Genomic DNA, 25,292 nt, shown 5'->3' on the forward strand with positions numbered 1-25,292 from the left:
AGTCCCTTACACAATTCAGTAGAATTCCGTTAGTTTCAAAACTTAGGAAAACTCAATAAGAACTTAAGAAAACTTAGTAATATCAGTATCAGTCTAGTCCAGTTCAGTATACTCAGTTCAATGTCTTTTAGTTAGGAGTAGGATTCAGCACTGAGTAAACCCAAGGATAGAGGCTCACCTGCTAGCAGAGGGTGTGATCCTTAGAAGCAATCCTTGTATTCCAGAACTATGTAGCCAGTGTAGGTTGAGACATCAAACCTACCAATTTAGGGTTGATAAGGTGCTCTACCTGATAGTAGAGGGTACCACCATTTTTATTTAGGGAACCTGCCAATAAAGGGTTATTCTTCAACTTGTCTTTACTCGTGGCACGGTCCTGACACCCTTCCAATTAGGATTATAGATTGTTACCCTATTAGTTTAGATAGGGGCACACGGTTTGATGACTACCTCCCATAAGTTCAATTTCAGTCTCAGTCTTCAGAATAGAACTCAGTTTAGTTCTATAGAATCAGGACTGTCAAATACAGTAACTAAATTATCTGTGATCTTAGAATTTCAGTAAATTCTATTATTAGTTATCAAATTTAGTTCAAATATACTCAGTTCTAGTATGCACAATATGTTCAGTAGTTACAGATCCTCCATGTATGCAAATCCAGATCTTGCATATTATTTAGTCAGTTATTGTTCATGCATATGAACCCTTGCATTCAACCATACCTCATCTCGCATTATAGTACATTCCCACATACTGATGCATATTTTCCTGCGCTATGATGTTTCATATCATAAGTTCAGACACTCAGGTTCTTGACCACGCTTAGCCAGATTCAGCCAGCAGTAGTAGATTTAGTAGTGAGTCCTCATCTATCAAAGATATACATTTATTTCAGTACTTCATCTTTGTAGTATTTTAGCTGATGGAGTTAGTTGGGGGATTGTCCCATCAACTCCACTTTCAGACAGTTTCAGTAAATGGATTTTTAGACTAGAATTTTAGATAGTATTTCAGATTCAGATGTGATATTTTACCAGTATTTAAGATGTTTTGAACCTTATGGAATTTCATCCTATTTTTCCATATTAATTTCAGTTTTATTGTTCAATGCTCACAGCTTATATCATTCATGGGTTATCTTGTGGTCCTTCAGGGTCACAAGCACCGTGTGACAACTAGGGGGTAGTCTTGAGTCTTTAAAAACTTGGTATTAGAGCTTAAGGTTCAATACCGTCCTAAGAAGTATGAAAAGCCACATCACGTAGAGTCTTGTTTATGGGTGTGTAGCGTGCCATACTTATGGACATGAGGCTATGGGATGTTTTAGGAAAAGTTTCCCTTTTTTAAGTATTAATGTCGTGCGAGTGTGCATAAGCTCAAGTTAATCCCCCAGTCCAATCCTCTTTTTCCTCTTGTTTACAGAATATGCCTCCCAAAAGGACTAACGAAAGAAGAACTGGAAACCAGTATGCCCTTCAGCCCATTCAGGCAGATCCCCTAAACTAACATGTCTCTCAGAAAGAATTTAGAGTTGCATTCGCTACTCTATCCAATTCATTAATAGCTCAAAATGAACGGCCAGCTACTATTTTGGCTAACCTAGTGGCCAATACTGCTGCAACTAGAATTTGGGACTCACCCAAATAAATCCTCCTTTTTATATGAGATCAAGTCTGAAGAGGAACCAGAAGAGTTCCTCGATCAAGTTCAAAAAGTCACAAATATCATGGTAGTGACTTCCAGTAAGAGTGTTGTGTTAGCTTTCTATCAGCTACAAGATGTAGCCCATACATGTTTTAAGGAGAAGAAGGTAGACATAGGTATAGATTTAGAGCCCATAGAGTGGAAGAGTTTGCTATTTCCTTCCTAGACAAAATCTTTCCCTTAGATCTAAGAGAAGACAAAGTGTTAGAGTTTATCAATCTCAAAAAAGGTAGCATGAGCATAAAATAGTAATCCCTTTAGTTTACTCAGTTTGCCAGGTATGCTCCCTATCTACTAGCAGCCAATAGGTCCAGCATGAGCAAGTTCAAATCTGGAGTGTTAGATAGTGTGATTAAGGAGTGCAGGACAACAATGTTGGTTAAAGAGATGGGACATATCTATACTATTATCCATGCTTAACAGATTCAGAAGCAGAAGCTTAAGGAGAAGGAGAGGGAAAATAAGAGGGTGAGAATAGGTAGCTTTAATTTGAATCAGCCTATGTCAGATGGGAGTAACCATTCCCAGTTTTATCCAAAGTATTCAGTTGTAGCTTTGTTTTGAGGCAGTGTACCGATGACCTAGGATAGTGTAAGCAATGGTCGTACTAATCCATTTTGCAGAGAGTACGATAAGAATCATAAGGTTGTGTACAAAGCTGGTAGTGATGTTTGTTTCGGGTGTGTAAAGCCAGGCAACAAAGTCAAATATTGTCCTCAATCAGGTTCTTAAGGTCAGTATAGTCTCCCTTCAGCTCAGTCAGGTCACCCGAATCAACAAGGTGCTGCTTCTAGTGCAACCAGTGCGCAACGCCTAATCAGGTTTTACGCACTTCAGCCCAAACAAGATCAAGAATTTCTTCTGATATGGTCACAGATATGTTATTGATCTCCCATTTATATATTTATGCCTCAGTTTTATATCCCAAATATTCTATTATAATTTAGTTCGTGGGTGGCCCGTGCATTATCTCATGTTTTTCCTTAGTATCTCAGCCAAGTCAACATTCTTGAGAGACATAGTATCCCATGGGGAAGATGCACTATAATCCCTGGGCTATCACGATCAAAACCTTTCATTTTCTTTTCACATAGCAAATCTAGTTGATGTAATGGGTCCTCATAGTTGACCCTCAAGTCCCAATCTCAGTCGTATGACTATTGACCTGTCATGAAATATATCCAAGGAATCAGTTCAGTTCATGCATCATGATGTAGACTTAGTCATGTCCTTATGTTACTGTTCTTGCATATTCCTTCACGTATTCATTAATTCATTCAGACATATACTCATGCATCAAACATGCATGTTCAATGTGTAAACTCAACTTATCAGTATTTTTAGTTATATTTCCCGTGCATCAGATATGCATGTTTAGGATGTAACTTCAATCTATCATAGCAATCACGTAATCATGCTTCAGTTATACATGTCTAGATCAGTAGTAAACTCAGTCTATCCGTACTTTCCTGGCTTAACTAGCCACATTCAAGGATGAATGTTCCCAAGGGGGAGCTATTGGAATACATCGTATTTCTGTAGCCTAGATTTATCTTAGTATATTGGTTATCGTAAATAAATGATTTAAAATACTTTGTAATTATTAGATTTGAGCCTGCCATTGTATAGGAAACTCAATTAGGTATCCAAAGATATAAAATTTGCTTAAATCTTATCACCGGGCAAGAAGTTATGGCGATTTTAAGTTTCAGTCATTAAACATCAACATTCAGGCTAGTAGCGCATTGCAGAGTGTGTTAGAATAGCAATTGTCAATTTCCACTGTATCAATGTGATTCCATTGCATTGCAGCGCACTTCCAGTTCACAAACAAAGTGACAACACAATACCACTGCATTGCGCCACCATGTAATTTCCCAGTTGGTATTTTCTAGTCGCTTGGCACAATTGTGGCGCATCGCGACAGGGGTCCACATCGCGATAAAATCAAAAAAATTAAAGTTGCACCTGGGTTAAAACTATCTTTTTCCATAATTTTATTCCACCCAAATATGGGATTTAAACCCTAAAAACATGTAAAATCCTTCATTATTCACTTTTTCCAAAAATCAAACGATAGTTCTCTTTTAAGAAAACAAACCCTAGCTCGCAAGATCAAGGTCAATCCCAAGAATCTCTTCAAGAACTCAAATAATCCCACCAATTAAGGTATGTTATATTTTCATCTACGGTTCCTTCCACCCATGTAGTCAAAGAATCTATTCTCAAAGCTTCAAGAATTATGATTCATGATTTACATGTATGAAATTGGATTGTGTTCATGTTTTGACATTTATTGAGTTTCAATCCACGATTAATGGCAAATTCCATGAAGTTGTATAGCATATATGTTGAATTGATGAATCCCCATGTTATAATCCATGAATTTGCAAATTGATTCTTGTATCCATGTTAACCCTAAGTGTTTATGATTCCATGAATGAAGTTTGCTTCCCATGTGTTTGATAAATTGTCTATGAGAACAAAATAATGTAAATATAGCATGCTAACATGTATTCCCCATTCAGGTGCAAGTTAATGCATTACAAGTGTCTGATGAAATGTCTCTATAAATGAATTATGACCAAGTGAACATTGTTATGTTAGTCAAGAATATGCTTTTCTGTTCTTTTGATGCTATCGAGTCTTGAGGGTATTTAATAACCGATAATTTAGCCGTTACATAGAATTAGTGTCAGTTATACAGTAGTATCAGTCATGTCACGATCAGTAGTACTCTTAGTGCCATACAGAATTCAGTAGAATTCAGTCAGTTACAGAACTTAGGAAAAATCAGTAATCTCAGTATCGGTCCAATCCAGTTCAGTATACTCAGTTTAGTGTCTTTCAGTTGGGAGTAGGATTCAACACTGAGTGAACCCAAGGATGGGGGCTCACCTGCAGAAGAGGGTTTGATCCTTAGAAGCAATCCTTGTATTCCAAAACAATGTAACCAGCATAGGTAAAGATATCAAACCTGCCAGTTGAGGGTTGATGAGGTCCTCTACCTGCCAATAGAGGGTACCACTATTCTCGTTTAGGGAACTTCTAATAAAGGGTTACTCTTCATCTTATCTTTATTCGTGGCACGGTACAGATACCTTTTAAATTGGGGTTACAGATTAGACCCTACTAGTTCAGATTGGGGCATGTCAATTAGATGATTACCTCCCGTAGTTTCAGTTTCAATCTTAATCTTTATAATAGAACTCAATTTAGTTCTACAGAATCAGGACTATCAGATATAGTAACTCAGTTATCAGTAATTCAGATTATCAATGATCTTAAATTTTTAGTCTATTAAGTTATCAGATATCAGATTCATTTCTAGTAAACTTAATTACAGTATGCACATTTTATTCAGTAGTTACAAATCCTCTATGTATACAAATCCAACTATTGCATATCATTTAGTCAGTTATTGTACATGCATATGAACTTTTGCAGTCACCCTTACCTCATCCAGCATACCTGTACATTTTTACTTACTGACGTATACTTTTCTGTGCTATGATATTTCATGTCATAGGTTTGGATGCTTTGGTTCCTGAATGCACCTAGCAAGATTCAGCTAGCAGTAGCAGATTTAGCAGTGAGCCCTCATCTATCGTGGATATATTTTCATTTGAGTACTTTAGCTTAGCATTATTTTCGTAGATAGAGTTAGTTGGGGATTGTCCCAGCAACTATTCTTTTTGACAGTTTCATTTAGAGGCTTTTTAGACTAGAATTTCAGGTAGTATTTCAGATTAAGATGTTATATTTTATCAGTATTTAAGATGTTTTGAACCTTATGGTATTTCAGCCCATTTTTTTACATTAATTTCATTATTATTGTTCAGTGCTTATCGCAGATATCATTCATGTGTTAGCTTGTTGTCCTTCAGGATTGTAGCCACCGTGTGATGACTAGGGGGTAGTCTTGGGTCATTACATCATCCAAATGGACTGAGTCCTAGCTAAGAACATGAGATGGATTAGGAATGTATCATTACAACATTGAAACATGGAAAACCGGTTACACAATAGTAATATTTGGTTGTAAAGATAGATTATAAGCCACCTCACCTTCTATGCATATAATATCTAAAGGTCCAATATATCTGTGAATAAGCTTACCTTTCCCTCTAACCTCATCATATCTTTAATAGGTGATACATGGAGGAATAACTGATAAGCAACTCCAGATATGAAGGTACAAACTCTATGGTTTGCATAAGCCTTTTGCTTACTCTATGTTACCCTCAACATGTCCTAGATCACCCTAACTCCATCAAACGACTCCTGAAGCAAGTGAGTACCACAAGGCCTAATATCAGAAGTTTCAAACCATCCAATAAGGGAACGACATTGTATGCCATATAAAGCCTCAAAAAGTGTCATCTCAATACTCAAATGGTAAATATTATTATATATGAACACCACCAAGAATAAGTGTTTCTCCCACTGTCCTCCAAAATCCATAACACAGGCTCAAAGCTTATCCTGAGAGCCTAAATAGTCTGCTCCGATTGTTCATTTCTTTAAGGGGTAGAAGGTTGTGCTACGATCGGCCTGAGTACCTAACTTCTCCAACAAAGATCTATAAAAGAAAAAAGAAAATAATAAATCCCAATAAGAAATTATTGATATGGGTACACCATGCAAAAAAACTATCTTAGGTAAATTGATATGAGCCAAACTATAAGAACCGAAGGACATCTAAATAGGAATGAAAGAGGCAAATTTTATCAACTAGTCCACAATGAACCAGATATCATCAGAACCAAAGGAAGTATGAGGAAAACCACTAATAAAGTTCATGGTAATTTTCTCCCACTTTCACTCAATAATAGGCAATCTTCTAATCAAAGAACCATATCGTTGATGCTCGGTCTTCTTCTGATGAAAATATAAGTAACGGGCTACAACGTCTGCCATATCACTCATTATGCTACTACACTAATAATTCTTTCTCAAATCTCAATATATCTTGGTTGTATCTGGGTGACTATAATACCTATCTCTTTAAGCCTCCTGCAAAATAAACTAAATTAAGTTATCAACCCTCAGAGCATAAATACAACCATCAAATCTCAAGAAATCGACAAAATCTATGGTTGACTCCTTTCACTCACCACTTAACACTTGATCATAGATGATGCAAAGCTTGTTATCCACAAACTAATGATCCTAAAACTACTTAAAAATGAGGAACTTTCCTCAACACTAGAAAGAATCTTCCTGGGATCTGAAATATCAAGTCGCATTAGGAAATTCTCAAAGGCCTCAATGTCCAATGACAACGACATCTAAGAAACTGAAATACAAGACATGCTACCCATATTCATTGCCTTCAATCTCAAGGTGTCTGCTTCCATATTCGCCATGGTCGGATAATACAAGATAGAGATGTCATAGTCCTTAAGCAACTCCATCCATATATGTTGCCTAGCATTAACCTCCCTAGGTTATAATAAGCTGAAGATTGTGAGGATCTGTGAAAATCTCATAATGCATACCATAGAGATATTGCATCCAAATCTTAAGAACAAACACTACATCGCTAACTCAAAATCATGAATGGGGTAGTTGCGCTCGTGCACCTTAAGCTGCCTCAAAGCATAAGAAAAAAGAAAAGCATGCTTTATTAGTACACAACCCAAAGCAATCCCAGATACATCACAATCCATAGTAAATCCCTCACCCTAAAAAGGAATAGCGAAAATAGGACCAGAAAAAAGAAACTCCTTCAGCTTTGAAAATCTCAACTCACACTCCTTGGACAATTGGACAAGAACCTCCTTTCGAGTCAATCTTTTCATATGTGCGAAAATATTAGCAAAACCCTCAATGGATCATCTATAATAATTGGACAAGCCAATAATGCTATGAACCTCAGTCAGATATATAGGCATGGCCAAAAAATTCGTAGCCTTAATATTATCAGGTCTACTATAATCCCATCTTTAGACATCACATGACCAAGGAATGTCACCGACTCTATCGAAAACACACACTTAGAGAATTTGGCAAAAAGAAAATGGTCATTAAAGCCTGGAACACAATCCATAAATGTTGTGTATGCACCTCTCTACTCCCCGAGTATATAAGGATGTCATCACTACACATAATTATGTAGGAATCCAAATGAGGAATTAGCACTGGGTTAATGAAATCAATAAATGTGGTTGGGGAATTAGTCATCGCAAAAGACATCACTAACAACTCGTAATGACCATAATGGGTCATTAAGGCTATCTTCTTGATATGCTCAGCCTGAATCCTCAACTGATGGGAATTGAACCTTAAATCAATATTATAGAACATTGCTGCTCCTTGAAGTTGATTAAAAAACCATCAATTCAAGACATAGGGTAAAAAATCTTCAGTCACCTTATTAAGCTGGCTAAAATTGATACACAAACACATGAAGCAATTTTTCTTTTTATAAGCAACAAAGAATATCCCAAAGGTGACACACTTGTTCTAATGACACCCTAACCAAGAATATCCTATAACGGAGAATTTTGCTCCTTAAGCCTTATAGGAGCCAAACGGTAAGATACCATAGAAATAGGTTGGGATGAATAGCTTGAAATAGGTCAGGTGCATGAATTAGGATCAATAACAAATTCAATACTACACTCAGGAGAAAAGCCAGGTAAATCAGTAGAAAATATATTAAGAAACTCACAAACTATTAGAGCAGAGTGAAGTAAAAAACTCTCCATAGTAACATCGCAAATATAAGTGAGATAAGACACGCAAGCCCTCAAAATAAGCCTCCTAGCGCACATATAAGAAATAATCCCTATTGAATCGTAGAGAGCAACTGTTTACCTGACGATTTGGGGTGTGCAAGGCATAGCTAAGTTAACGATCATGGCAAAATAATCTCGGACTGCATGATAGTGGGATAACCAATCCATACCTAGAATCATATCAAATTCACCATATCTAATTTAAAAAGATTAGCATGAGTATCAAAATCTCTAATAGTAACAACATATGATCAAAAAACCTAATCCACTACTAAAGAATCACCCATGCGAGTAGGCACATAGAATGGAATTAATAATGAATCTCATCATAACTCTAACCATAGAGAAAAATAAGTTAGCACATAAGAGTTTGTGGATCCTAGATCAAATAAAGAGATAGCCGACAGATGGAACACCATAATAAAAGCATGTAGAGACTCAACCTTGGGTCTAGCAGGTACTATATAGAACTAGCCACGGACTCCACCTGGCTTGGCTTATTATCGACCTCCTATCCCACCTTCTCAAGAACCTTAAAAAGCATACTAGGGTCCACCCTTATGGCCATGCATACCACCTATTATTGGGGGATGAACTACCCTAATGGTTGGAATACTATAAGAAAAAGGAACAATCGCTCAACGACTTGGGCACACCTTCCATAAGTGTCCAAAAGCTCCAAAATCATAACATGCCCTAGGTGTTGGGCTGAAACCAAAAGATCAAGATAACATTAAAGCTAGAACACAAACCCAACAAATACAAAACCACGACCTTAGATAGGACTATCTCTAGAGCTAGACTAGCCTCTATTAGTAATCTGAGGTATGCCCTAAATAGGTCTACTGGACAGACCATGATGTTAAAATGATTAACGTAGAGGGTACCAGCCCTAAGAACCACTGCCTTTGAATTTAGAGCCACTATGACTCCTACATAACATACCCTAATATTGTGGCCTCTTATCATTTCCCCCTTGGGATTCATGATGTATTTCCTCTATAAGTTAAGCATGATCAGAAACCTTAGAAAAATACCTACCCATAGCAACCAATGTTTGTGTATACATGCGATGAGAAAGTCCCAATCCTCGAATAAAACACTAAACACTCTCATACACAGTATTTAGAATAGAAGTGACATACCTGCCTTACTCATGGGAACGAGTTTCATACTCTACAACAAACATGGAGACCAACTCTAACCTTAAGAACTAATCCCTCAAATGATCCTTAAGACTGCAAGGCATATACTTCTCTAAGAAGATCTTAGAAAATTGGGTCCATGTAATAAAGAAGCTCTAGCTGGCCTGGAATCAAGATAACCTCTCCATTAATGTCTAGCTTCCATGTCTAACTAAAAAATAGTGTAATACATTCCACGATTCTCCACTATGCATAAATTATGGAGTCTATCCTCACAAGCAATCAGAAACTCATATGCATACTCACCCAGTGCCCCAAAAAATCTAGACAAAGCTAATTCTAAGAATCTACCCAACATCTTATGCTTCTCTGCAAACATAGCAGGCTACCTACTCACAGGCAGAGAAACTAGTAGCTAAGAAATAGAAGGAGTAGGAGGGACCACAACTCTAGTAGCCACAGCTATAGGTTGCGCTCTGGCCTCAATTCCACTCTAATTTATAGACAGTGCAACATCAAATGATTTACCACCTACCAACCCCAAAAGCAAAACCAAAGCATCCCTCAGCACTGAAGAGAAAATAAATCTCTATGGAGCGTATGCTAGACCCTAGCACACCGTTAGTTGAGGAAGAAGAATCTCCAACACAAGAGCGGGAATAGGGTCTGGTAAAAGCCCCCTATCCTTGCCCCAAACTGGGGATATATGTCAAGGTTGTCCACGACCTCTAGGTTATCCATAAGAAGCAATAGGATCTTAGGCTCAGTCTTGGAACCCTCATATTGTGTAGAAGTAGCATATGTCCTATCTATCTAAAAATGAGTGAAACCAATGGAATTCCTTAGAACCTAACTTAGATTTTTAGTACGAAATAAGAGAAAGAAGTGAATAACTCTTAAGAATGTCTAATAGCCTCCTGAAGATAAGAAATAATACTAGTACTTTAATAGATACTTGATTTTGTAATAACAATACTAGTGAAACCTAAGCTGAGATATAAATTTTACCATGCCCCAATTTATGATTCAGGATGGCACCTACTCTATCTTACTAGTAGGTAAACTGACCATAGCCCGAAGCTAAATGCAATTGGTTGTCTTAGTGGAAAATAGCCTAAAAGCCAAAAATTAACAATTTGAGATTCAACTAATAATAATATAGTCATCAAGGTCTAATAAATAGATAGAAACCAACAAATATTCCTAAACTCAATAATGTCGATACAAGAGCTACTACCAAAGAATTATGAGTACAGAATAGGCAAATACAACCCGTCTAGAAAATAAAGACTGGATATAGATTAATAAAAGGAAAAAAGTAACTTTGACTCCAAGACTCACCTAGTATCTGAAATACATTTGCATAATCATTGAATCAGCGACAACACTAAGTACTCATATTTGTACTAAAAAGGTACAAAATTATAGTATGAGTTCAAAACCTACAGGTACCCAGTAGGCATCAATGGCCGATGTACTAAATCATCATATAAATGTCATAAGATACAAGATGGCATAAATTAAGTCAAGGCATAAGGGAAAGTATGGAAATAACCTTAAAACTCATTATAAATACATAAATAAATAGAATTTGAATGATAACATAACAATTATACGGTTATATTTAATAAATTTGCTCCCATAAGATAATAAGTGCAAAAAAGTAAAAAACCTCATGTAGTCCCATATAAAATTGGAGAGTACAATCAAGAAAAGTAAACCACCACCTAACCATACTTTATCAAATACCAAGTCATAACCAAGAATCCATCTGTCTCATACCATATCATAATCATCCCTCAATGCCATACTCAAACTGGAACTCATTTTATCATTGCCATCAATAATGGCTGGACATGAACAAAAACTCATTTTATCAATACCCTAAAAATTGCCAAACTTAAATCGAAACACATTTTATCAATAACCTCAATAATTGCTCGACTTGAACAAAAACTTATATTTATAAGTAGTATCAATGAATCATATTAGTGAGTATTTTAATAAGTTAAACTTAATAGATTATTCTAATAAATAGTAGCTACAAACCATCCTATATGCATATCTAAACAGTAGGCTGAGAATCATAGCAATAAGACTCAATCATAATTACATATATAAGCCATATTATTAGCCATATCTAAAATCTATATCAATACTAATAATTATAAGCAATGTCATTAAGCATATCCCAAATTTATATTAAAAACCATATATATAAATCACCCTTCATATCTATAGTTCATTAATCATGACTATTAGACACATTATATCCATAAGTCATTACATATATCTATAGGCCATATTATATCTATGAGCTATATTATAATTATGAGCCAAATTACAGCTATGAGCCATAATAAATATATAAAAGCCATATCATATCAATAAGGAACGTTATATCGACATATAAGCCATAAAATATATATAAACAATAGTATATCCATAATCCAGATTATATCATCATGATCCAATTTCTTTGGTCGTAATGGTGCCTATTATAAGCCGCTAGTAGGCAAGCGGAACCTATTTTCCTGAATGGCTAATAATGGACTACCAAATATATAAAGAAAAGAATTGTGGAATAGATTGAACAAAGAAACAATTACATAATATAATCCAAAATCCTAGTGGTATCTGTATAAGTGTTTTTTATATAACAAGAGTACAAGAGTGAAATACAAGTAAATTTATTGATACAACTATTCTTTTAATACAACATAGAGACTAGTATAATAAATAAGGGAGAGTTAAGTAATACTCTAAATGTTAGGAGCTCACTCTGTGTCTTTGAATCATGGCTGCTCTGCATGATTTGAGCATCAATGGCGATAACCCATACTAATCTACAAATTGTTAAAGTGTAGTACAAGTACAAAATAAATGGTACTCAATAGGCAACTGACAACTAAACCCCAAAGATAAAGAAGATATATATAATATATAAACAGAATGAAAAATATAATCAATTATCTAGCATCCATATAATACAACCAATAAGTAATAGGGATAAAATATCCTATTCATGTCTAAGAGACTAACATATTAAGGCTAGGTAAGTAACAAGGATGAACTATCCTAATCCAGTCATATTTCTGAATCTCGATACTATAACGTATATCACTGGCCAATATGCAAAGTATAATTTGAAGGAAGATACGAATAAATATACAAGGCCAAGAAATGAGTGTATAATATGACCAATTTAAGGAAGGGATATACGATAGTTCCATAGCCACATATAGTTAGGTATATATATACAGATATAGATATAAATTCAACTCAAGGAATAACCTAAATCATCATTCTTTACTTTTATGGCCTCATTATATCCCTATTAGGATCTAGTATTATCAAAATCAGGGTTTCTAATCCATATATCTAAACTTAAGATAAATATGCATACTAATGGAATTGTAAGATAGAAGCGGCAGGAAACATACTTGAATCTTCATACCAAAACAATGACGAAACTATCATAAAGTATCCATAATAATGATAATAACAATATCACAACAACATGAGTAACCGGCTATTCTAGATAACTAAATACCTAGCCTAGCCTATACGTACCCTACCACACTAGGATTGGAAGGTTCAATAAATGTACAATAAGAAAAGGAAGAATCATTATCCATATCTATTCTACCAATCCATAATAAATAATAGACATAGGTTCATACTAGTAATAGGCGATGCCTATGGAAAAATGAATGCATTATACCATAATCATCATCATCATAATCAACCTTCATCCTTGACAGGTATATAATCATAAAAACAACCTCTGTCCTTGTTGGGTATCAATATCATCGTCATAATACCCTCCAGCCTTGTCAGGTATCATCATATTATCATAATATCCTCCATCCTTGTTGGGCATCATCGTATTATCATAATATCTTGTAGCCTTATTGGGTATCATCACATTGTCATGATATCAAAATTAATGTCAAATAATATAAACAAGCCCTACAACGGATAAAGTAAAGAACAATACCCATAAGGGTTAAAGTAAATAGATAGGAAAACAGAGGCAAGGTAGAATATATTTCCATAATACATTATTCATCATCAATATCACATCATTAATAAGTATATATATTTGGTGCACAAAGTTGAGTCATGACTAAAAGAGTGTAAATTTATAAGTTGGTTGCCCGAAGTAAACTTTGGGATTAAATCTCTATAAAAGTATGGAATAGGTTGGAATATCTCATTATAGAAGTAATAGTAGTGTCAAATCATGGACTGAAATATATCTCGATCAAATGTGTAAAACACCATTACCCCCCCATCTTATAACTTTAATTTACTAATTAACTTTGACAGTTATTATTTTCAAAAAATCCATTTTAAGGTAGAAAGTGGGCTTTAGCCCCTAGTTAGTGACAACAATGATAATAATCATAATTATAAGTCATCTCATATTTATAATCCATAGTTTATTCACAAGGCATAACATCTCTACATAATATTAAGCATATTTATAATCATCTCACATATAGGAGTCATCTCGCATCCAGTAGGCATAATATCTATAAGCATCTCGCATATATAGGTCATATATCATGATTATGGGGAATATCATATCTAAAGGCCATTTTTCGTATCTATGAATGATTAGCATCTATATGTGCCAAATATCAAGTCTAAGAGGAAATAGCATCTCTATGGGACAAATAACAACTCTAAGAGGAAATAGCATCTATATGGGCCCAATAACATGTCCAAGTGGAAATAACACCTCTAAAGGCCCAATATTACTTCCACAAAGAATATCATAGCCATCACTTATAAGTCATAATTACGGGGAATATTATCATAATTTACCAAGTCACAAGGTAAGATTATTCTAATGACTTAATAGCCTCAACTAGGACTAACATTCGTCACTAAGTCTACGATAATTAACATACCTAAGTGGGCCCGATGAACCCACTTATAATTCTAAATTTGCACTTTTAGGAAAACTACACGCCAGTCTAGGCTAAGGTATCTAGTTCAACTTCTAAATGTCAAGTAAGCCATAATCAAGTCTAACATAGGAACTTTAACAAGAAACATGGGCATTTAAGTCAACCTTACCCAAATATGATTTCAAGACCACTTGATTAGCCCGGCTAAGATTAACCAGAGTAACCATGATTCTAACACTTAACCCATGTCCTAAACATAGAATTATATCATATCTATTCTACTATTTAGTCCAATCTAGGAAGAATACTATAGGATTCTAAAAAAGTCCTAACATTTCACCTTACGATTCTAATATTCTTATCTAATACACAAACTTCAATAATCAAGACTAAGTTATTCTACCAATAATCAAACTTTAACATTAATATTCACACGCAATATATATCACACATCATCCACAAAGAGGAGTAGATAGAAGCCTAAATCAAAGAAAAACTGCAAAACCTTACACCATTCACCACATATCATCTTTACTTCATAAAAACAACAATGCGATTACACTATAAAAACAGTACTCTACTCATCAATACAAGTCTAATGATATCCATATTATACTATTGTGCTTCGATTCCAAAAATGATACCAAAAACCTTAAGTGGGACCCACTTATTAAAATGATGTTTCCAAAGCCAACCCTAACATTCATACAAGATCAAGGAATCATAAAACTCAAGAATTAATTGAAAACAAAAGTAATTTTGTGATAAAATCAAGCCCTAAGCTAAATTGAATTTTTGGGTCCAAACTAAGAAATTCAAACATGAATTCAAAGGATTCTTACCTTAAATTTAAAGATATTATGATAAAGGATGTTAAAAAAGAACCAATGTTATCCACCATAGTCAAGTTTTAGTTATCTTACCCATTTAGGGTTTTAAGATCTAAAAGATGAAGGGAAAATAACGAAATTCGTAGCAATGGGGTCTATTTACAGACCCCAGGAAAGGAGAAGCAGTGATCACCCTCCATAGGCTATGGTTGTGTAAATGGTGATTGCCATAAGGAATGTTATGCATTCACGGTATCTCTTACTATTATAGATGACAGCTGAAACTTGGAACTTTTCCCATTTTTAGCCAAGGCCTCAAGACTAGTTTGTAATTTTATTTTCATAAATGAACTATGTAACCATAATAATTTCAATGGTTTCATGCATTGGCAAAGTCAAATTTTTAATATGAGGTCATTGCACCCAAAAATAGGTCTCAAACTTTACTTTTTTATCTTAAACTTTTCAAATAATAGGTTGAAATGAGCTCGGGTGCACTGGGACTCGAACCAAAGATCTACCTAGCTTAAAATTAATATTTTATATCTTCTAGCGCAGTCATAATTTGCATCCAAGAGTGGTTCACTGAAGTTTTTTACTAGTGTGTATTTGGAATCAGTGATGAACTTCCAGTAACTTAACCGTTAGTCCTAGAAAGTTATAAATAACTTAGGGTAGCTCAGGAGAAGCTCTATCAGTGAAGATAAATATAATTATAAGAATTGACCTAAAAGGTCATTACAATATTCATATATGAGCCACACAATACATAAAAGCCATGCCATATCTCTAAGTCATACACTATCTATTAGATCAATATTTATGGCACTAAGAGTATAAATAGGAAATGTATTTAATCATATTTGAATTTCATGCCAATAATCGAACCTCTAATTATATCCTTAACCATATATGTAAGCAATATCATTAGTAATACTCATAATTAACATCAATCCTTCAATACCTAATTAATGTACTTAAAAACTATATTTGTCCTTATCAAGTGGCAAACTTACCATTAATAAGAGTATAATATATGAGAATAAGTCTATAGGCCTATCAAAAGTCTTAACCTAAGAAAGGCCAGAGTGACCCACTACTAATCCCCAAAAATCCATTCAATTAACTTATAAATCTGGACTAGGCTAAGGTATCTAAGTTAATTCCTAGGTGTCAAGTAAGCCATAATTAGTCCTTAAATAGCAATCCTTCCCACACATAAGCAACTAAGGCAATTGTATACAAGACAATAGCAATAAAAGCAATTTTCTATAACTTAAGAAACTAAGGACAATTTTGCTCTGCTATGAGCATCCAGGGTAATTTCACCTAATGAATTTCTAATCTAAATATGTACCATAAATCCCAATACACTTAAATCATGGCTAACTATGCAAACTACTTAATGTCTAAGGTTTGAAGGTAGCCTAATGGTCCAATAAAACCAAATATCCTCATTCATGATTCCAACACCTAAATCTTGTACCATATCTAGAATAATGTTTTAATTATATAAAGAGATAGCTCAATCTACGAAAAAAGTAAGCCTATCATACCTGGGTGTCGAAGAAAGCCTAAACAATCTACAAAATCATTGATTTTCCCTTTAGAAAAACATCCAAAAGGTACTATGCTATCAAAATAACACTATACTCATCAAAATGAGAAAATACCCATATTGTAATATTGTTCTTCGAGTCCAAAATTACGTACAAATCCCATGGGGGACCCATCTATAGAAATTGCATTTTTGAAACCAACTCAACATCCCTGTATGCTCAAGGAGTATTTACACTTAAAAATTGCTAAATTCTGAGTTATATTGTTCCTAAAATAATGTCACCAAGCTTTAGAGATTTTTAGATGAGAACGGAGAAATCAACCATGAAAATAATGAAATAATACCATAAATTTGAAGAAGAATTACATAATTAATCCTTACCCAATCTACAAAAATTACCCTCAAATGTTATCCCCAAGCTCTTAAACTTTTTAGGATTAAAATATCGTAGAGATGGATAAGAAATAGTGAAAAAGGGAGAAATAGGGTTTTTATAACCTTCCCGGGTATATGGGTACCATATACGCTACACGTTGATTGCATATGTTATATTCTTTCAAAGTTATGGAATTTTCTTATGAAACATCATAATCACATACATGAACTTTCCATACATCTATGATTATTGCTTATGCAATTAAAAATGTCACTAAGGAGATATTTGATGGTGCCTGGCAGATCGCTTAAGCGATAAAGGGCATCGCTAACGTGATGTACCAGCACTAGCTGAGACTTGACTCTGTCTACCCCTTGGGATTCATTTAGAATCCTATATATGAAAATGTACTATGATAGTATATTAAATTCAGTAGTCTGGACTCAATGGAACAATCAAAATTTTCATTTAAGGCTATTTTAATAAAAAGCGAGTCCCATACCAAAATGTTATATTTCTTAACATCCATTCAAATTGAGTCCTGATGCCATGAGACCCAAACCAATGATCCACCTAGCCTTAAATCTGTATTCTAGAGATTTTAGAAGTATTAAAATTGGGATAGAAGGTCATTTGACTGACATTTTTACCCCAAAAGTCAATTTAAACTAGAGAAAACTTCAAAATAGGGAATTGGATCTAAATTTAAATAAAATAGATGATAAAAAACTATCAGTACTAGAAAGTAATAAATGACTTGCGGCAGCAATGTGAAAGATTTTAATGGAAAAAATAAGCAGAAATATAAAAAATGACCAGAAGGGTCATTATAGTTCCCTAGGTGTGGAGTAGTGGTTCCTATAACTCAAAGTATTTCACTAATTAGGGTAGTACCTCCCCCAGGTAGGTGTAGTATGCATGGTCATCATGGTGGTCCATGGGGTACTCGTAGAGGTCCTTAGTCAGGTAGGGTAGGAAATTGATTAGGCGCCTAGCTAGGTGGTGGATGTGGTCAGTTATATGTCATGCCTGATTGACCTTAGGTGGGTTCTTTTTATATTGTTATTATAAGTATGATTTTATTGTTCCATTAGATAACTTTTTATTTATATGATCTGAGATCCACTTATTCCTTTGTAGCAGCTTGTTATGCCCCGGGATTACAGTTATCTTGGGATTGTTTATTTCTGCTATTATGGGTATTTACTCTTTTAGGTGACTTTTTACTAGTAAATATAGTTTATATATTATGTATTATGACTATCAAGTTGATCTTATTGTTTTAGATATGTTTTATTTTGATATGATTCTAGCCATGTACTGGTTATCTTCTGATAATGCAGTCTTGGATTGTTTTCTCAAAATCGTTACCTTAGCTATGCTGAGTATACCCTTAGTTGAATATTCTAGATCTTTTAGCCACAAGTCGACTAGGATTATTTCTTATTTTTGAGGCTAGGAGATTTATATCGAGGTTTGCAAGTCTTATTTTATTTATATTCATGATGTTAATAGAGAGAGTCCTTTGCTTGACTCTATTTCTATAGTTCGTGAAGTTCTTGATGTTTTTCCTATTTATCTACCTAGACTTCCTCCTAAGAGTGATATTTTGCTATTGATCTTGAGTCGAGCACCTGACCTATTTCTATGGCTCCTTACCATATTTCATATATCGAGCTTATGAAGCTAAATTCTCATCTTCAGGATCATTTAGGGTAAGGATTTCATTACATCAAGTGTGTCATCTTTGGGTTCTCTTATCTTGTCATGAAGATGAAGGATAGTTACTTGCTATGTTTATTAACTACAAACAGGTGAATAAGGTCATAAAGAAGAATATGTAATCTTACCTCTCCTTGATGATTTATTTGACTATCTTTAGGGAGCAGCGGTGTTCTCTAATACTGACTTGAGGTCTGAGTTACCATTAGTTGAGGATTTGGGTTGAGGACATCCCAAAGCTAGCCCTTAGGACTCATCATGGCCATTTTGAGTTCCTAGTGATATATTTAGCGTTGACAAATGCCCTAGCCATGTTTATAAATTTTATGTATGAAGTGTTTCAGGATGTATTTGGATTCATTTGTGATTGTGTTCATTAATGACATCCTTATGTACTCGAAAAGTAGAGAAGAGCATATGAAGAATTTGAGGATTGCGCTCCAAATATTAAGTGATCATAGGCATTTTGGCAAATTCTCAAAGTGTAAGTTTTGGATCGAGTTGAAGACATTTCTAGGACATATGGTGTCTAAGGAAGGTACTACGGTGGACACCGTAAAGATGGAGGCTATTCGTTAGTGGGAAAGGCCTACATCTCTTTCTAAGATTCATAGATTCATTAGTTTTGTTGTCTACTGCAGGTGATTTGTTGAGGGTTTTTCTACTTTTGCAGTGCCAATGACTAGATTGACCCAGAAGAAGGTTCCTTTCTAGTTTTTTGAGGAGTGTGAGTCAAGCTTTTGAAAGCTCAAGGGATGTATAACTTCAGCTCCTATACTATCTCTTCTTGTTAAGGGTGAGGGATTCACCATATATGGTGATGCTTTTGATATTTATTTAGGTTGTATTTTGATACAGCAGGGTAAAAATATCACATATGCATCGAGGTAGATGAAGGTGCATAAGTTCAACTACTCCACTTATGATTTAAATTTAGCAGTGTTAGTTTACATATTGAGGATTTGGAGGCATTATATTCATGTGTGCATTGTGAGATCTTCATAAATCATAGTAGATTAAGTATCTTACGACCCAATGAGAGATTAATTTGAAGAAATATCAATGAATGGAGTTGCTTAAGGATTATGACATCTCTATCTTATATCATCCAGGCAAGGCTACAATGATAGCGGATGACTTGAGCGGAAAGTAATTGAGTATGGGTAGTTTGGATTCTATTTCAATTTCTTAAAGGCCGCTGGCATGGTACATCTATTCCATACCCATTTTGATGTCCGACTTGATATTTATAACCCAGGAGGAATCTTGCTAGTGTTGTGGCAAGGTCCACTTTAGTTAACCAAATTTGGAGTCATCAGTTTAAGGTATTAAAATTTTTATTATTCATGATCAGGGGTTGAGTGGTGTGTCCAAGTGGGTCACCATAGATTTTGAGGGTATTTTGAGATATGATCGTCTTATTTTTTTTTCAAGGGATTGAGACATCATTCAATTTACTTTGTGTGTGGCTCATAGCCCTAGATATTTTATTCACTCTAGTACAACAAAGATATATAGAGATTTGAGAAAACATTATTGGTGGAGCAGCATAAAGAGAGATGTGGTGGACATTGCATCTCGTTGGCTATGTTATCAATAGGTGAAGGCTATGTTAGCCTCCTAATATTATGTTTTAATAATGACAAACTAATGATTGAAAATCTATAGGATATTTGAAGATCTCCACTGACGGACACAAGGCAATGAGTATCCATCCAAATCTCTAATGACAGAAGGTATCTCGCAAGGATCATCCAACTATGAAGGAGGCGCTGAACATGGAAACATATCAATCAAAGAATCACACTAAACAACGAGATTAGTAGTTACTGGATGACCTTCATGGAAAGAACAAAGGAAAGAAGATCACACCTTCTACATAGACATATCTGATATGGATATGTATGGGTGTGAGAAAGGAAAATCACACCAAGTATGGACATATCTGATATGGACATACCATATGGTGCAAACTCCCTCAATCAGGGAATCAACCTAAATCCTTGATTGAGAAGAAATATCTTGGGTTTCATTTTAATGAAAAGAAGAAGATATGGAAGAAGAATATAAAAGGCAAAACAAAGGATAAGAGACATTGCACAACTAAAAGAAAAATGTCAAGGTGTCTCAATCTTAGTCTCACAAAGCTTTATAATCCTTCGTTTACAACTTTTATATAAATTATAGGATCGAGTCAACTTAGTAACACATAATGAAGTTGTGTCACAAGATCTTGAGATCAAATAACTCTGCAAAACTTATTTCACATCATTGTACTCGAGCCCAACATTGAAAAATCTAAGTAAACATTGAAACCCAAAGGTACTGGAAGTAGGCACCACGATGGTGTTCTGAACTAGGATAAATCCTTGTGTCTTTAATTTAAATTTAATTATTTACTTGCTTGTTTATTACTATTCCAATTTGTTTTGTGAAATGTACTTATCTGCAGGTAAGTCGACTATGAGGTCTTAACAGTTGACTCACAAAATTTTTTAATTCACTCGCACCTTTTTGAATTTCAATTGGGATCAGAGCAGATCTCACCAACAGTGTTTCTTAACCGTATGTGAGCAAAGATCAAATGGAAAATAAACAAATTCCAAGTGATCTTTTTGAATTTGGTCACTCATCCATAAGACCATCATACTTTATTGGACAACACTAATCTTACTGGAAGAACAGATCTTTTTCTGATCAAATGACTTCTAAGCTTGGGTTGTCATTCTGAAGGGACCCAATCTGATCCCAGAACTCAAAAATAAGTAAAATTACAAAGACAAACAATCGAGCAGTACCAATGTTGAAGATCTTTAAATCTTTGAGGTTACAAAAAAACAACAAGAGGTAATCCAAACTAATGCACGAGCTATAAATTTACTTCTTTGTTCAGTTAGTGGAGAAGAGTATAAAAAGATATCAACTTGTGAGACTGTAAAAGAAATGTTAGAAAAACGATAGGTAACCTTTGAAAGAACAACCAAAAATCAAAAAGTAAAATATTGCTACCCTGGTCAATAAATACGAGTTGTTCAAATCGAAGAAAATAAGAACATCGAAACAATGTTTGTTCGATTTAGTAAGATTGTATGCAAACTAAAACCAGTGAGGATGATCTATCCACATAGCCTAAAAGTCCAAAAGCTGGTCCAAAGTCTCCCAAAAATATGGGAAACCAAGGTTGCAATCCTTAAAGATAGAGATCTTCATAACAAGACATATGATGAGTTATGAGGTAATCTCATTGCATAGGAATGAAATTATATCAATAGGTACCACAAAGAGGAAAAGAAAAAGCCAGTAGCCTTCAATCTCATACCAACTTAACAAGAGGACATTCTGGAAGAAGTCAATAGTGAAGGAATAGATCTCATAAATCATGGAGTAAAGAAGATCATAAGACAGAGACAGCATAGATCCCAAGGAGCCCAAAACTATGATTCAACTAGAAACAATGATCGTTGGCATCACTGTGGAAGTCCTGGCCACTTCAAACAAAACTGTCTATAATTAAAATGAAGATCATCCGAAAAGAATCAAAATTTTGGAGCTTAAAGAGATGAAGACAAAATCAAAGAAGTAATAAAAGCCGGCAATATATTCTTCATTGAAATAGGTGAATCTAGTGAGAAACTTCCTACAAGAGCTATAAGAAGTGAATGTGGGTCATTGATAGTGGTTGTTCCAGACACATTACTGAAAAGAAAGAAATTTTTTACATTTTAACTAAAGTACATAGGGGATTAGTCAGATTTAGCGACAATGGTAGAGGCAAAATCATCAACAGATATCTAACCATACCTATTTTAAAAAAGTCACCTTACGAGCTTTGGAGAGTAAAAAAGACCAATATTATCTACTTTCTTCCTTTTAGATTCAAATGCTTTATCCACAACAATGGTAAGAATAAATTGGGAAAATTCCATCCACAAATTAAAAAAGGTATTTTCCTTGGGTATTCTCCCACTTGTCATGCATACAAGGCTTACAATAAAATAACTTTAGGTGTTGAAGAATCTATGCATATTGTATTTGAAGAATATTATCACCACCCCTATCATTTTAAATATTGATAAAGAACAAGTAAGTGTCCTACAATATAGAGCAAATGCTAGAACAACATCTGAGCAATCACAAGACAAGTCGACTATACCCCCACCGGAGTTGACTTCCATGGTAGAAATAGTCAAACTAGATATTCCAAGAGAATGGAAACTTATTGCTCACTATCCAAATCAATTTATCATAGAAAATATGGATGATAGGATGCAAAAAAAAGTATCATTGATAAAAGAAGTTTTTATTGCCTTTATATATTGAACCTAAGAAGATCCATGAAACCCTAAAAGATGAATCATGGTTCGAAGTTCTGAAGGAAGAATTGAATCAGTTTGAACGATTTTAAGTTTGGACATTGGTTGAAAGATTCAAGAGCTTCTTTGTAATTATAACTAGATAGGTCTACAGAAACAAATTAAATAATGAAGGTAAGGTTATCCGAAACAAAGCCAGACTTATAGCTCGAGGATATTCTCAACAAGAAGGTATTGAGTACAATGAAACCTTTGCCCCTGTGGCAAATTAGAATCAATTCAAATTTTATTAGCTTTTGATGCCTTCAAATGTTATAAATTATTCCAAATGGACGTAAAAAATGCCTTCTTAAATGGTTTATTCATGAGGAAGTTTTTGTAAAACAAACCCAAGGTTTTGAAAATCCATCTTATCCAAATCATGTTTTTAAATTATCAAAAACACGCTATGGTCTAAAACTAGCTCCAAAGTTTTGGCATGAGAGATTGAGTACTCTATTAGTAAATAATAATTTTCGAATAGGTAAAATTGATAAAACTCAGTTTGTACATAATCTTGATTCAAAGCTACTTATTATGCAAATTAATGTTGAAGATATCATTTTTTGTAGTTCTAATATCTCTCTATGTGAGCATTTAGCTTTATTTATTAAAGAAGAATTGCAATGAGCCTTATGGTAGAGCTCACATTCTTTTTGGGATTACAAATCAAACAAACTCCCAAAGGTACCTTCATCAGTCAAGCTAAGTACACAAAGGAACTTATCAAAAAGTTCTGTATGAAAAAAGGAAAGGGTTATGAAACTCCAATGAGTCCATCTATAAGAATTGATTCAAACTCGTCTGGAAAGGATGTTGATGAAAAGATCTACGGAGGAATGATTGGATCACTACTCTATTTAATAGTTAGTCGACCAAACATCATGTTCAGCATATGCAAGTATGTCAGGTTCCAATCAACTCCTAAAGAGTCTCATCTAACTGCAAGCAAAAAGATCATCCAATACCTTATAGGAACTCAAGACATTATACTATGGTACCCTTGATCTTCCTATTTTTATTTAATTAGCTATTCAGACGCTGACTTTGTAGGTGATAAAAGTGCTACAAAAAGCATTAGTAGAACTTGACAAATTTTTGGTATGACCCTAATTTCATGGTACAATAAGAAGCAAACTTCAATTGTCCTTTAAACAAATAAAGCAGAATACATAGCTTTTGGAAGCTATGGTACTCAAATTTTATGGATTATGCATCAACTACTTGATTTTAATTTTTTTTTTTGAATATTTTCCCTTTATGTGTAGTAACAGCAGTGCTATTTGTTTATCTAAGTATATTGTACATCATTCTAGTGCTGAACATATTGATATTGAGCATTATTTTAATCAAGATCATGTAGAAAATGGCAATCTTTCATTAACATTTGTTGACTACAAAAATAAACTATTAACTATTTATACAAAGCCCTTATTGGAAGAAAGATTTTGCTGCCATAGAAAATGACTTGGTATTCTCATTACTAATGAATTAGGAGTTTTATTTTTAGAAAAAAAATTCGCTTTTATTAGTTCCAATTTTCTCATCAGTTTTTAACCAAAAACTAAGTATTTTGAAAACCTTTGTTTTTGGTACAAAATTTGTCAAATATTCTTTGACCCCGTCCTTTCTTTTCAAATCCTCCCTTTTACATTTACCAACACTCATCCTCCCTTTAATCTCCAAACTTAACCCAAGTCCGCTGCACCCCCTCTTTCAACTCCATCTCTTCATCTTCTTTCTTACTTCTTTTATACCCGTCCAATGTCATCCATATCCATTCTATTCTACCATGAATAGAACTTTATCAATGCCTAATCTCACTAAAATATCTACAAAAAAAAAATTTCAATATCTTTGACCCTGTCCTTCTCTCCGAATCCTCAGATAAAGCCTTTTCCCATTCACTCCAATTAACTGTCTCTAAAAAATGAACTAC

Source organism: Capsicum annuum, chromosome 11 (assembly GCF_002878395.1).
Source record: "Capsicum annuum cultivar UCD-10X-F1 chromosome 11, UCD10Xv1.1, whole genome shotgun sequence".
Taxonomy (NCBI): domain Eukaryota; kingdom Viridiplantae; phylum Streptophyta; class Magnoliopsida; order Solanales; family Solanaceae; genus Capsicum; species Capsicum annuum.